This window comes from Melanotaenia boesemani, chromosome 7, assembly GCF_017639745.1.
Source record: "Melanotaenia boesemani isolate fMelBoe1 chromosome 7, fMelBoe1.pri, whole genome shotgun sequence".
Lineage (NCBI taxonomy): Eukaryota > Metazoa > Chordata > Actinopteri > Atheriniformes > Melanotaeniidae > Melanotaenia > Melanotaenia boesemani.
In genome coordinates, this window is record NC_055688.1 from 38365621 (window position 1) to 38379171 (window position 13551).

Here is a 13551-nt window from a genome sequence, read left to right on the forward strand (position 1 = left end):
CCTGTATACATGACACACACACAACCTGTATACATGACACACACAACCTGTATACATGACACACACACAACCTGTATACATGACACACACACAACCTGTATACATGACACACACACAACTTGTATACATGACACACACACAACCTGTATACATGACACACACACAACCTGTATACATGACACACACACACAACCTGTATACATGACACACACACAACCTGTATACATGACACACACACACAACCTGTATACATGACACACACACATAACCTGTATACATGACACACACACACAACCTGTATACATGACACACACACAACCTGTATACATGACACACACACAACCTGTATACATGACACACACACACAACCTGTATACATGACACACACACAACCTGTATACATGACACACACACATAACCTGTATACATGACACACACACACAACCTGTATACATGACACACACACAACCTGTATACATGACACACACACACAACCTGTATACATGACACACACACATAACCTGTATACATGACACACACACATAACCTGTATACATGACACACACACACAACCTGTATACATGACACACACACACAACCCGTATACATGATACACACACAACCTGTATACATGACACACACACACAACCTGTATACATCACACACACACAACCCGTATACATGACACACACACACAACCCGTATACATGACACACACACAACCTGTATACATGACACACACACAACCTGTATACATGACACACACACACAACCCGTATACATGACACACACACACAACCCGTATACATGACACACACACAACCTGTATACATGACACACACACAACCCGTATACATGACACACACACAACCTGTATACATGACACACACACAACCTGTATACATGACACATACACAACCTGTATACATGACCCACACACACAACCTGTATACATGATACACACACAACCTGTATACATGACACACACACACAACCTGTATACATGACACACACACACAACCTGTATAAATGATACACACACAACCTATATATATGACACACACAACCTGTATACATGACACACACACACAACCTGTCTACATGACACACACACAACCTGTATACATGACACACACACACAACCTGTATACATGACACACACACACAACCTGTATACATGACACACACACACAACTTGTATACATGACACACACACAACCTGTATATATGACACACACAACCTGTATACATGACACACACACACACAACCTGTCTACATGACACACACACAACCTGTATACATGACACACACACACAACCTGTATCCATGACACACACACACAACCTGTATACATGATACACACACAACCTGTATACATGACACACACACACAACCTGTATACATGACACACACACAACCTGTATACATGACACACACACACAACCTGTATACATCACACACACACAACCCGTATACATGACACACACACACAACCCGTATACATGACACACACACACAACCCGTATACATGACACACACACACAACCCGTATACATGACACACACACAACCTGTATACATGACACACACACACAACCTGTATACATGACACACACACACAACCCGTATACATGACACACACACAACCTGTATACATGACACACACACAACCCGTATACATGACACACACACAACCTGTATACATGACACACACACAACCTGTATACATGACACACACACAACCTGTATACATGACACACACACACAACCTGTATACATGATACACACACAACCTGTATACATGACACACACACACAACCTGTATACATGACACACACACACAACCTGTATACATGACACACACACACAACTTGTATACATGACACACACACAACCTGTATATATGACACACACAACCTGTATACATGACACACACACACAACCTGTCTACATGACACACACACAACCTGTATACATGACACACACACACAACCTGTATATATATGACACACACAACCTGTATACATGACACACACACACAACCTGTCTACATGACACACACACAACCTGTATACATGACTCAGCAGTAAGTCGAGGCGCCCCATCGCCCGTTAACTTGACGTGGAAATGAGCCGTATTATTCTAGAAAACTGGTGATTATTATTACGTTTTTTTTTTTGAGGACGCTCGTGCGCCCCCCAAATAGCTTGCGCCCTGGCAACAACCGTCCCTGCTGGGAGCTTTACCAGCCAAACTGAAGAGGGAAAGAAACCAGTTCCAGTGTGGAACCAAAACCCAGGCATGCGTCCTCCTGATGGGACTGATCTATACTCTCAACTTTGGGTTTCCCACAAAGCTAAAGTGAATCTTGAATGTGTTCTAGAGAATCTTTTGGGGGGGTGGCGGCGCTCAGTTGCACAGCAAGGAGTACAGCCTGGTGCAATCAAGTGTTTAGTATCCAAGTTCAGGCCCAGTAAGCTTCTTCTCCACCACAAGGACGTTTTAGTTTGTAATTTGTGGAACTGAATCTACTTCATCTTTGTTTTGCTGCTTGACAAATGTTCTCTCTACTTGGTCGGCCATGTTTACCCCCCCCCAAGAGCTGTTCAGACTAGAGGGAAATGACTATGTACTTAATGTGGGCAGCCTTCCTTTTTTCCCTTTTTCAATACATTTTGAATTTTTTCTTTTTTCATGAGTTGAAGCCATGCTACTGCAGACTGATTAGCTGATTGATCGGTTGAGCATGGTGTAAATAAGGGATAGTCCTGACGGCCCACGAGGGCCGACGCTGCCCATCCTTTCATGGAACTGTATTTTCAGTAGTTGAAGGTGTTGAAGGTATATTTTTGTTTCCTCCATTCTTGAATGATAAAACTTGTTGGTAGTGTAGTATTTTTTAAAAGCTGTAGAAATGTGAAAATACTCATTTTCTGTTCAGACCAGAACTATCTGGCCTTTTAGTCTGTGATGCTTTAATGATGCAGGCACATTTGTACATCAGTGGTGAATGTGTAGAGCAAGTTGAGTCCTTCAAATTCCTCGGTGGCCACATCTCTGCAGACCTCTCCTGGAAGAAGAAGGCCCAGCAGCGGCTGCATGTGTTGAGGGAGCGTTTACACAGCTGCTGGTGACCTTCTACCGGTCCACCATCGACAGCCTGCTGACCTCTGCTGTGTAGCACGCCAGCTACATGGAGGCTGACAGGAAGAAGAAATACTCCACAAAGGTCATCAGCTGCCCTCTGTCCTCCCTGACTACCATCTACACCTCCCGCTGTCTCAGCAGAGCCAGAACCATCCTAAGGGACACCACCCGCATGGCTTCCATCTCTTCAGCCCGTTGTCCTCTGGCAGACTCAAGACTGTCACCATTCTGAGCGCGAACGCACTAAATCCAGCTGCACTGCCATTTGCACCGACCACTGCACCACCTTACATCAGCTACCTCAGTTGTTTTTATTGTGTATTTATTTTTCTACATAGTTTTCTATTGTCTTTCTTTGTTATAGTAATTGTGTGTGCACATTTATCGAGCTGCTTTTTAAATCTCGTACTGCGTATTATGACAATAAAGGCTAATCTAATCTGTCAAACTGTAAATATGGATGGTTGACATGTAATAATGACTCTCTCTCCCGGATAGAAAAAGCACGAAGATGTTTATGCGGCACTGAGGACAAACTAATCTGTGTCTTTATGATCCATTCAGAAAGATGTGCAGTAAGCCGGATGAAGCTTCTGCTGCTGTGATGAAACGGCGTTTATACAAGTTTATACATGTTGACCAGGTGAAACACTGACAGCAACATGCAACAGATGCTTTGGTATTTCCATGTGGGTGAATAATGGTTATTGATAGCAGCTGTTCAATGATGTTGTCTCATGTCTAACATTTAGTTGTATTAAAATAGTTATAGTCAACCAGTTTATTTGAGCAATCACATTAAAAATGTTTTAATTTAACTGATTTATTTCAGGAGTGATACTGAACATTTAACGCTGTTGCAGTAATTACATGTGTTATTATCAACGTTGTTTTTAACTTTTTGTGTGTTTCAGCTGTTAAACTCTGGTAATGTCTGAAGGAAAGCAGAAAGAGAGAATGGAGGGGAAGAGGAGGAAAACACTGTAGGTATTGAGTTTGTTGAAGCTGGAGCCATGAAAATAATGGCAAATGTAAATGCCAATACAGCCCTAAAAGGTCCTTTCAGCATTTTCAAAAAGTGTGAGACTCTATTGAACAAGAGGGATAGATTTTCCTCTGCAGTGCTTGCAGAGCCCATAAGCCCGTTTGCAAAGGGGCTTTAAAGGAAAAGGTCAGCGATGAGATGCTAATAGCAACAGCACCACTCAGAGCTCCGTCACCTTCCTCCAAGCTGTCTTTATGCAGCATTTGAAAGGCTTGTCTGAGAGATGGTTGCTTATGCAGACTTGCTACCATTCTTTTCCCCTTTTATCCCCTTTTACAGAGGGAATTTTAGCATCTGTAAAGCACCGGCAACCAGTCCAGGGTGCATGGTGCCCCTTGGAGACCCTGGATTAGAATAGGTGTGTATGGATGGATGTCTGGATGGAGGTTTAGGTATAATAGTGGCCCATTCACTGTAGCAAGCAAACATATGATCCTCTCCTCATTGTCTTAAATCTGATTTCTGCTTCCCTTACATACGTGAATAGGTACATCTGTGTCAAACACTGTCAAACATCACCGCTCACGTTACCAAGCGTCCTCTACGACATTGTCATGGTTGTTAGGCAGCACATCCACCAGAGGGCAGCACAGAGTTCAGAGCTCACTTCTGAGTTCTGACAAGACATGAAGATCATGATGATCTTCATTCTTAAAAAGAGACATAAGAAGAGGCAGCACAGGACGTCACAGCTTCTTCTTCTTTGTTCCTTTCGCTGGAACGCTGCCCCCTCATGGTTTCTGGTGGTACTGCTCTAATAATGTACCAAAATACACATAAAACGAACGTAGGGGACAGCTCTATCTGTAAGCATATTTAACGGAGAGCAAATGAGGCCTTGCACACCTCTGAGACATTCGATTCACTGATGGACCATAGCGCGGAGGTTATATCCAGGTCTGTTGAACTCTGATTCCATTAGGTTGTCATTTAGTCATGTTTCCTTGCAGATGTTTGCTCCTGCAGCAGCCGTGCTGCTTTAACCTTTTTACTGCTTCCTCTACTGTCTTTCTAGAGCAAATGTTTCAGTGACTGTCCTGAATAATGTAGAGGAAATGAGCCTGGTCCATCTCTACCACCAGTTCCAAGTGTTCTCTCATTACCGTTTCAGGTTTGGACCATTTAACTGTTGTTTCCACATCATTATCTGTTCATCTCAAACGTCTTAAAAAAACACAACAAATTCTTTTTATTATTGTCCTTAGGAAATAAAAAAAGCAAAGAAAATTTATTCCACTGCTTTTTTTTCCCCCATTAAATGGTTAAATCTAGATTTTATATCAAAATGAAAAAGGAAGAATGTAATCTATTCCTCTGGTGAGATGTTAATGTCTTCAGATCCGGACTAGTCTGGTACTGCTGGGCTGACTTACTGAAGCCAGATGAATACCAGCTTGGCTCAGACCACAGCTCTCATCCCTGGTCTCTGGTTCCTGGACTCGTGTACGAGCAGAGTAAAGGTGTCGCCACCACACTGAGACATGTGGATGTGTGTATTTGTTGCTGTTAAAATGTTTTATTTTATTGTTTAAAAAAGATTCTTTGTGAGAGTAGACACCAGAGGACAAAAACTGCATGTAATATGTTCCATGAAAAAGCTCCAGAGACGTCCCCCGAAGAACCAAACGATGTGAACTGGATGCAAAATCCTGCTGGTCGGCAGGAACTTCATGAGGCAGGTTGTGTGCAGGTCTCAGACGTCCTGTGTGTTGCTGAACTACAAATCACTTGTTTGAACTACAAGATGAGGTCATCACTTGGGACATTCCCTCTCATTAAGAGCCATCTTTCCATCCTTTGTTCGGGGATTTGTGTTTTGACCCTCGTCTCAGCATTTGTGCAAGAACTTAATATTTTTAAATTTTCTTTCCTAAAATGTTTGTTTTCAAACTTTCAATATGTTTTCTGAACTTTAACATTGTTATGTAAATGTGTTTTGCACTTCTCAGCCACCGTAGTTATTTGAATCTTAATCTTAATGGTTAAGGCTCAAAGTAAGGGCATGAATGGATTTAATTTAAGTCATGAAAGTCTAAACAGCCATGTTGTAATTCATGATGTACGTGGAGTGAAAGATTTCTAGATCATTGTGAAGTTTGGTTACACATCTTCTAACGCAGAACACCGTCCTGAGTGGCGAGCCTCCGCTTGCACTGCAGTTTCCTTCAATCAGCAGAAAATAAACGTGCCTGCCTCCATATAAACAAATTATTAGGTACCTTACATCTTTATTTTCTCATTTCTGCTAAATGTCAGTGAGGCTGCCGCTGCCTTTTTACCACTAAAAAGTCCAACTCGTCAGCTGATTTCAACACAAATTATCCCTCCACCCTCAGTTAAGCTGCTCCAATTAAGAAGAAAAAGGCTGAGGGAGAAGGTTGAGCCCTGGCTCAATGAGCCCAATTAGCCAGTGCAGGAAGGTGGAAGACAATATGCCACCGACCTGCACGGACGTCCTCACAGACAGCTAATGGTGCAGACACGGCTTATTTTCACCGACAACTCCACAGAATCGCTGCTGAAATGTGAGATTTTAAATGTTTTACTTAAAGGTTAACAGATGTTTGTGCCTCTAGGGACTGATTTCCTCTTTACTGGCTACAACAGATGTTTTCAGTGTCAGGCAGGATCACGGAGAGGGTTCAAATGACTGGAGGTGATGCAATATCACATTAATTATCAAAAGAATAACAAAGGCCATTTTACACAGATTAGATCTGATTGTTTGTCCAAAAGTCTGAAAGAAATAAATACAGTGTTTATGTTCAGTGTAATCTGGATGTTAATCAGCAACACATGCAAAGTGTGTGGGATTGAATTTTTGTCCCGTCGGTGCTGAAGAACTTAACTAAACTAGCTGAAAAACAGGAGTGAATGTTTATCCAAGGACTGGCTCACTTTCACACTGAAAACCACCAAATGCATGCACACCTTAACCTAGCAATAAAGACACACTGGCTTTGTTTGGTCCACCTTAAACCAACCCTGGTCCACTTCCACAGATAGCCCGGTTCGTTTGGAGCAGTGTGAAAAATCATTCTCACTCTGGTTTGGACCAAAGAAGCGAACTGCGGTCCGGTTAAAAACTCGGGGTCTCCCGATTCAATCAATGAGCTGGATTCCTGGTTCCATTGTCGAGATTATCTCGCTGGAGAGAAACGATGGGGTGGAAGAAGGATTTGGACAAGGAGTTGTTATCAAAGGAAGCCTCGTTGGGAACGAAGCGGTAAGAAGATAACATGACTCCTACCTCATCTAGCTGTGACAACTGCACCTTCCTCACCAAGAAGGACGAATGTCCACTCTGCCAGATCCGTGAAGCCGAGATTTTATTGAAATGCCTTCACCTTCAGCCCTCCGCAGACAGACTCCACCAATGCTCCAGCCTCCGAGGCATCTATCGTCGGTCCTGTTGCTGCTCCGAAGGCTGCTGAAGCTCCATCTCTCCCGGGACATGTTGCCTTTGCTGCTGTTCATCCACCATTCACAATCATTGACCAGTCTTGGATTCATCAGGGCGTCTTGGTTGTGGCAGGGGAGGGAGGTCCTCTCCTCGAGCATCCCACTGAAAAAGAAGTTTTCTTATCTCGATTTTCCTTCCGTCAATGAGGAGCCTCAACGTGTCGCTATACACTGCTCCGTACTGCGGTGGACACCAGCTCCACCCCCTCTGTCCATACTCCACCAGCTTCTTTAACGCCGCTGCCAACGCCTCCTCCCCCGACCACTACTCCGTCACCCAGCCATGAGATCCCACATCCAACTTCTCCTCGCCCACTTTTTCCACAAACCACACTAATAATCGGGGGTTTTTTTCATGCCATTACATGTCGTTTCCACGGAGCTGCAGCCTCAGTTATCTCAGCAAAACTTCCATCCTCCAAACACAGGATAATCATGGTTGTTTCTTCTTCTTCTGTGGTGCTTGCTCAGACCTACACCATCTCCCCCTGCAGGCCCCTGTTGTCACTACCTCCTTCCACCGCTGCTCTTCCCATGGAAACCACTGTGAGAGTCAGACATCTTCGTCCTCATCCGATTTTTAAAGCAAATAAAAATAACCTGTCATACATGAAACTGAGTTCCCCGGTTTCACCACCACCTCCCACTCTGAGCAAACTGGCTTTTTTAAATATTAGGGCCCTCTCAGAGAAGACCTCTATTTTAAATGATTTTATTTTATCCTCCAACCTGGATTTTCTCTTTTTAGTAGAAACCTGGCTGAAACCTGGCAAACTCACCCAACTCCTGGAAGTATTTCTTTTGCACGATGACTTTTTTACCCCCCATTCGGCCTCTGTGGGGGCTTAGCTGTCATATAGAGACTCTTTAAACTGTGCCCCCATTTCCAGTGATGTCTATATGTGCCCCCAGGCTGGATACCACCTTCCTGACTGAGTTTCCTGCATTTTTATCTTCAGTTGTTCTAGCATGTGATAACATTTTAATCTCGGGCGACTTTAATTTTCGTGTGGACATTTCATCAGAGACCAAAGTCACTGGATTTTAACACGTCATGGAATCATTTAACTTTACCCAGCTTGTCTCAGGCCCAGCCCATGACCATGGCCACACTAGATTTAGGTTTTACTCTTGGACTGACTCCCTCTCAAGTTCTCCACCATATTCCATCTGGAATCTAAACGCTGAAGAAACCAACACGGTCCCACTCTACCGAGTAACTACAGACCCATTTGCAAACCTCCATTTCTGTCCAAGGTTCTCGAAAAGGTCATCCACTGCGTGAAATGGGCAAGAATCCAGAGATAACTGTAGGGGATACTTCCCAAAATACAGGCAGAATCTGGACCATTTCTGGTGCATATTGAGACTGGTTTCATATCTGGTGATTTACGGACACAAGATACTGCATGAGGACATATATTGTGTCAGGATACCACGTGTCTGATTTTTGTCATATACGAGTTCCGGATATGACCTGCAGTCATGTCTGGAAGTATCTGAGGTCAAGATACTTCTGTGTTTAGAAGGAAGCAGCTTCACAGCTTTAAATCCATCCTGCTGACTTTTTACCTTTTAGTTAGTAAATCCTGAACATTTCATCCTTCTTTCGCATAAATATGTGATTTTATATATGAAGAAATATTTTAACTGTTGCTGCTAAACCTGTTTATGTGTTTAGTGCAGGGGTCTGCAGCCTTTCCAATCCAAAGAGCCATTTTTCCCTCAGCCAGCTAAATAAAACTCCTTTAGAGACGCAGATGTTACCAGACTTTTCAAAAAGGAAACTTAATATATATTTTTAATAAAGAGCCACCATAGGATATTTGTAATTTTTGAAGAACCACATTTTAATTTCAATTTTTAAGGTTTTAATATAAAGGAAACACATAAAACCTTTATAAAAAGAGGATAGACAGACTTTCTTCTAAGGAATGTAGATATTTGTGGAAAATGATGTAAAAGAAAAAAAAAAACGTCCCTGGTTTCCAACCTAATGACAAGAAAGATCGATTTAAAAAAATATTTTAGCCACGTATTTAGAGGCATTGTGGAAGGTCCAGAGTCGCAGGTTAAACACCCCTGATGTGTGTTAGTAAACCAAAATTTACTGCATTTTCTTTATATAGCTGTAGGCCTTCTTTTAAAGGAAAGAGACATTTTGTGTGTAACAATGCGATTAATCGCGATTAAAAATTTTAATCATTGCCCAGCACTAATACATATATATATATATATATATATATGCACATGTTTATACATAAAAGGTGTCATAATGTCTGCAGGAACAGAGGTAAAACAAAACCAGTCCTCACAGCACCATCGTGAATGAAACCACCTCAGCATCAGACACTCGTGTCCATGTGAGCCGACTTCCTCTCATCCTCTCACTGATGCACCGGAGGCAGACATGGCTGGAATTCACACTCCGCATCAAAGCTCTTTTCTTTGGGGATGAGCGTGGAAAGCTAGCCTGAGGAGAAGCTCTCCCCTCTGTGGGAATGTTCCCTGTGCAGACGTCTGTTTGTGTGTGGATATTAGCTACGGCATGAGGACTTCAGAAGCAAAGCCATGTGTCTGGCTCAGGCTTCCTTCACTCCTGCTGTTTGCAGCACATCTGCTCTCATCTCTGTTTATATTTATTCCCAGCTCTGGGCCAGATCAGGACCATGAAGCATAGCTTCAGGGAGGGCCAGAGGACACCACAGGTCATGTGTATATTCAGTATACTATGTAATCGGGGTTCCGGTCTGAGTGAACGCTGGCGTAGCTGTCGCCGCTGCTCACCGGCAAAGAAAAACAAAAAATTGAAACATCACCTGCTGTATACCTGGCCAGTAGCCTCAACGCTTTCTCTTGACAGCGACGGCGTTCTATTGTCAGCTGCCCACCTGTCAAACTGCTGACCTGTCAAACAGCCCACTGATCTACAGCTTACCCGCGGATCCCTGGCTTTCCAGCCTCACTCCCGAGAAGGATGACGTGGATTCTCCGTGTGTTGCTGTGGTTTGCAGCTGGCTGGCTCCTGCTGTCACTTGTCCAACTCCAAGCTGACGCACTGTTCCAGTACTCAGTTGCTGAACTTCTGAAGCTCCGACGCCATGTCGACGTTTTCCAGCCTCCTTCTGGTCTCCCCATTCCTCCGGAGATCTTCTTCCAGCCCTGCCGGAGGTACGTCCACCGTGGATCGCGTGGCAAGCAGCTTTACAACATCTCCGGGTCCTCAATACCGACCTTACTCACCTCACGCCGACGCTCTCCGATCATTCGCCGGGATGCTAACTGCGCCACCCTGGCTAGTTTGCCAAGGGCAGGTAACTCTGCCTGCAAAAGCAGCCACGCGACCGCCACCTTTGGTCTTCTGAACATACGCTCTCTCAACAATAAGGGCCTTTTAATAAGAGATCTTATTGTAGATCATAATCTTGACTTTTTATGCCTGACAGAGACTTGGCAGCTGCCTGATGATTTTATTTCTCTAAATGAGTCCGTCCCGCCGGGCTTTGTTTACGTCTGCCTGCCTCGTGCTTCTGGACGCGGTGGAGGTCTTGCATTGCTCCATCGTGAGAGCTGGAAAGTTGTGCCGATTCCTGCTGCTCCGGTCTTCTCCTCCTTTGAGTATTCTGCATCACTGCTGCCCGGTCCCTCTCCCACAGTCGTTACCACCGTCTACCGTCCTCCAAAATATAACAAGGATTTTTTGAATGATTTCTCCCTCCTCCTCACCCATCTTTCTTCCCTCTCCCACAACTTGATCATTCTAGGTGACTTCAATATTCATTTGGACAATGACAGTGCTCCTCTTTCCAGGGACTTCTCGTCCTGCCTGGACAGCTTTGGTCTTCATCAATACATTAATTTTCCAACCCACTGTAAAAAACATATTTTGGATTTAGTCTGCTGCTCTGGTATCGCCCCTACTGGTTGTAAATCTCATTCTGTTGCTTTTTCTGATCACCAGCTCGTCACTTTTAACATCAAGGTGCAGCTGTCTAAAATTATACTCCCTCGCATCATCTCCTTTCGTAATATAAAGGACATAAACATCGAAACTTTCACATCTGATATCAATAATTTTCCCAGTGTATCTTCCTGTTGCTCACCTGATGACCTGGTTTCTTTTTATGACAAAAGTCTTCACACTCTCCTGGACATCCATGCTCCTCTGCGATCTAGATCAGTCTCCTTCACCCGCTCAGCACCCTGGTTTACTCCTGCCCTACGTCAACTGAAATCCCGCGGCCGTCAGCTGGAACGCCTTGCCAACAAAACTGGACTCACTATTCATAATAATATGTACAAGGACCACATCACTGTGTACAAGGCCGCTCTCTACTCAGCCAAATCTGCATACTACTCCAATTTAATCCATTCAAACAGTCATAACTCTAAAACCCTCTTCTCTCTTCTCACTTCCATCACTAAACCTCCTGATTCTCTTCCCCACCATATGCAATCTCACGATTTCTGCAACAAACTCATGTCTTTTTTCATTTCCAAAATCACAGATATCCATACACACCTCACTTCAACTGGAGCTGCAGTCGCTGGAGGTGACCCCACTACCTCCTTCCCATCTCTTACAACCACTTTTTCTAGTTTTGACCTTCCCTCAGTCCAAACCATCTCTGACATTATCCATAAATCCAAACCTTCCACATGTCACCTTGATCCACTTCCCTCCATCCTGGTTAAATCCTGCTGCTCCTCACTTGCGCCTCTCATTACCAAAATCATCCACTCTTCATTGAGTTCTGGTTTGGTCCCTTCTTCACTCAAATCTGCCTCAGTCACGCCCATTCTGAAGAAACCTGGCCTGGACCCAACCAACTTCATCAACCTTCGTCCCATATCCAATCTCCCCTTCATTTCCAAAATTTTAGAAAAATCTGTTGCCTTTCAACTTCATAATCATCTGCTGTCCAACAATATTTATGAGCAGTTTCAATCTGGCTTCCGTCCCCTCCACAGCACCGAGACTGCACTTATCAAAATTTCTGATGACCTACTCATGGCTTCCGACTCTGGACTGCTTTCCATCCTCATTCTCCTGGACCTCACAGCAGCCTTTGATACCATTTCTCACGCTACTCTTCTAAGTCGACTCTCATTTCTTGGCATCACTCACACCCCAATAGCCTGGTTTACTTCATATCTCTCTGATCGAACACAGTTCATACAACTCAAATCTCATAAATCTATTTCCTACCCCGTTTCCGCTGGAGTGCCCCAAGGTTCTGTACTGGGCCCCCTCCTTTTTATCATCTACATACTCCCACTCGGCCACATCCTTCGTAAATATAATATCAATTTCCACTGCTACGCGGACGACACCCAGCTCTACCTCTCAACTCAACCATCTGCCTCGCTCCCGCCAACCGCCCTCACCCTCTGTCTTGAAGAAATCCAGTCTTGGTTCTCATCCAACTTTCTAAAACTAAACAGCTCTAAAACGGAAGTCCTCTTGGTAGGCACACCTCACACCCTATCCAAAGCCAATAAATGTTTCATTACTCTTGATAACTCAACTGTCCTCCCCTCCCCTCAGGTTAAGAGCTTGGGTGTCGTCCTCGACAGCACATTGTCCTTCCAGTCTCACATTAATAACATCACCCGGTCCGCCTATTTCCACCTACGTAATATTTCTCGTCTCCGTCCTTCCCTCACTTCCCAAACTACTGCCATTCTAGTTCACAGCCTGATCACATCCCGCATTGACTACTGCAATTCACTTCTTTTTGGCCTCCCCAATAAGTCCCTCCAGAAGCTGCAGCTCCTCCAAAACTCTGCCGCACGTGTTATCACTCGGACCCCCATTGCTCATCATATCACTCCCATCTTGCAACAACTCCACTGGCTCCCCATCAAACAAAGGATCATCTACAAAATACTGATCA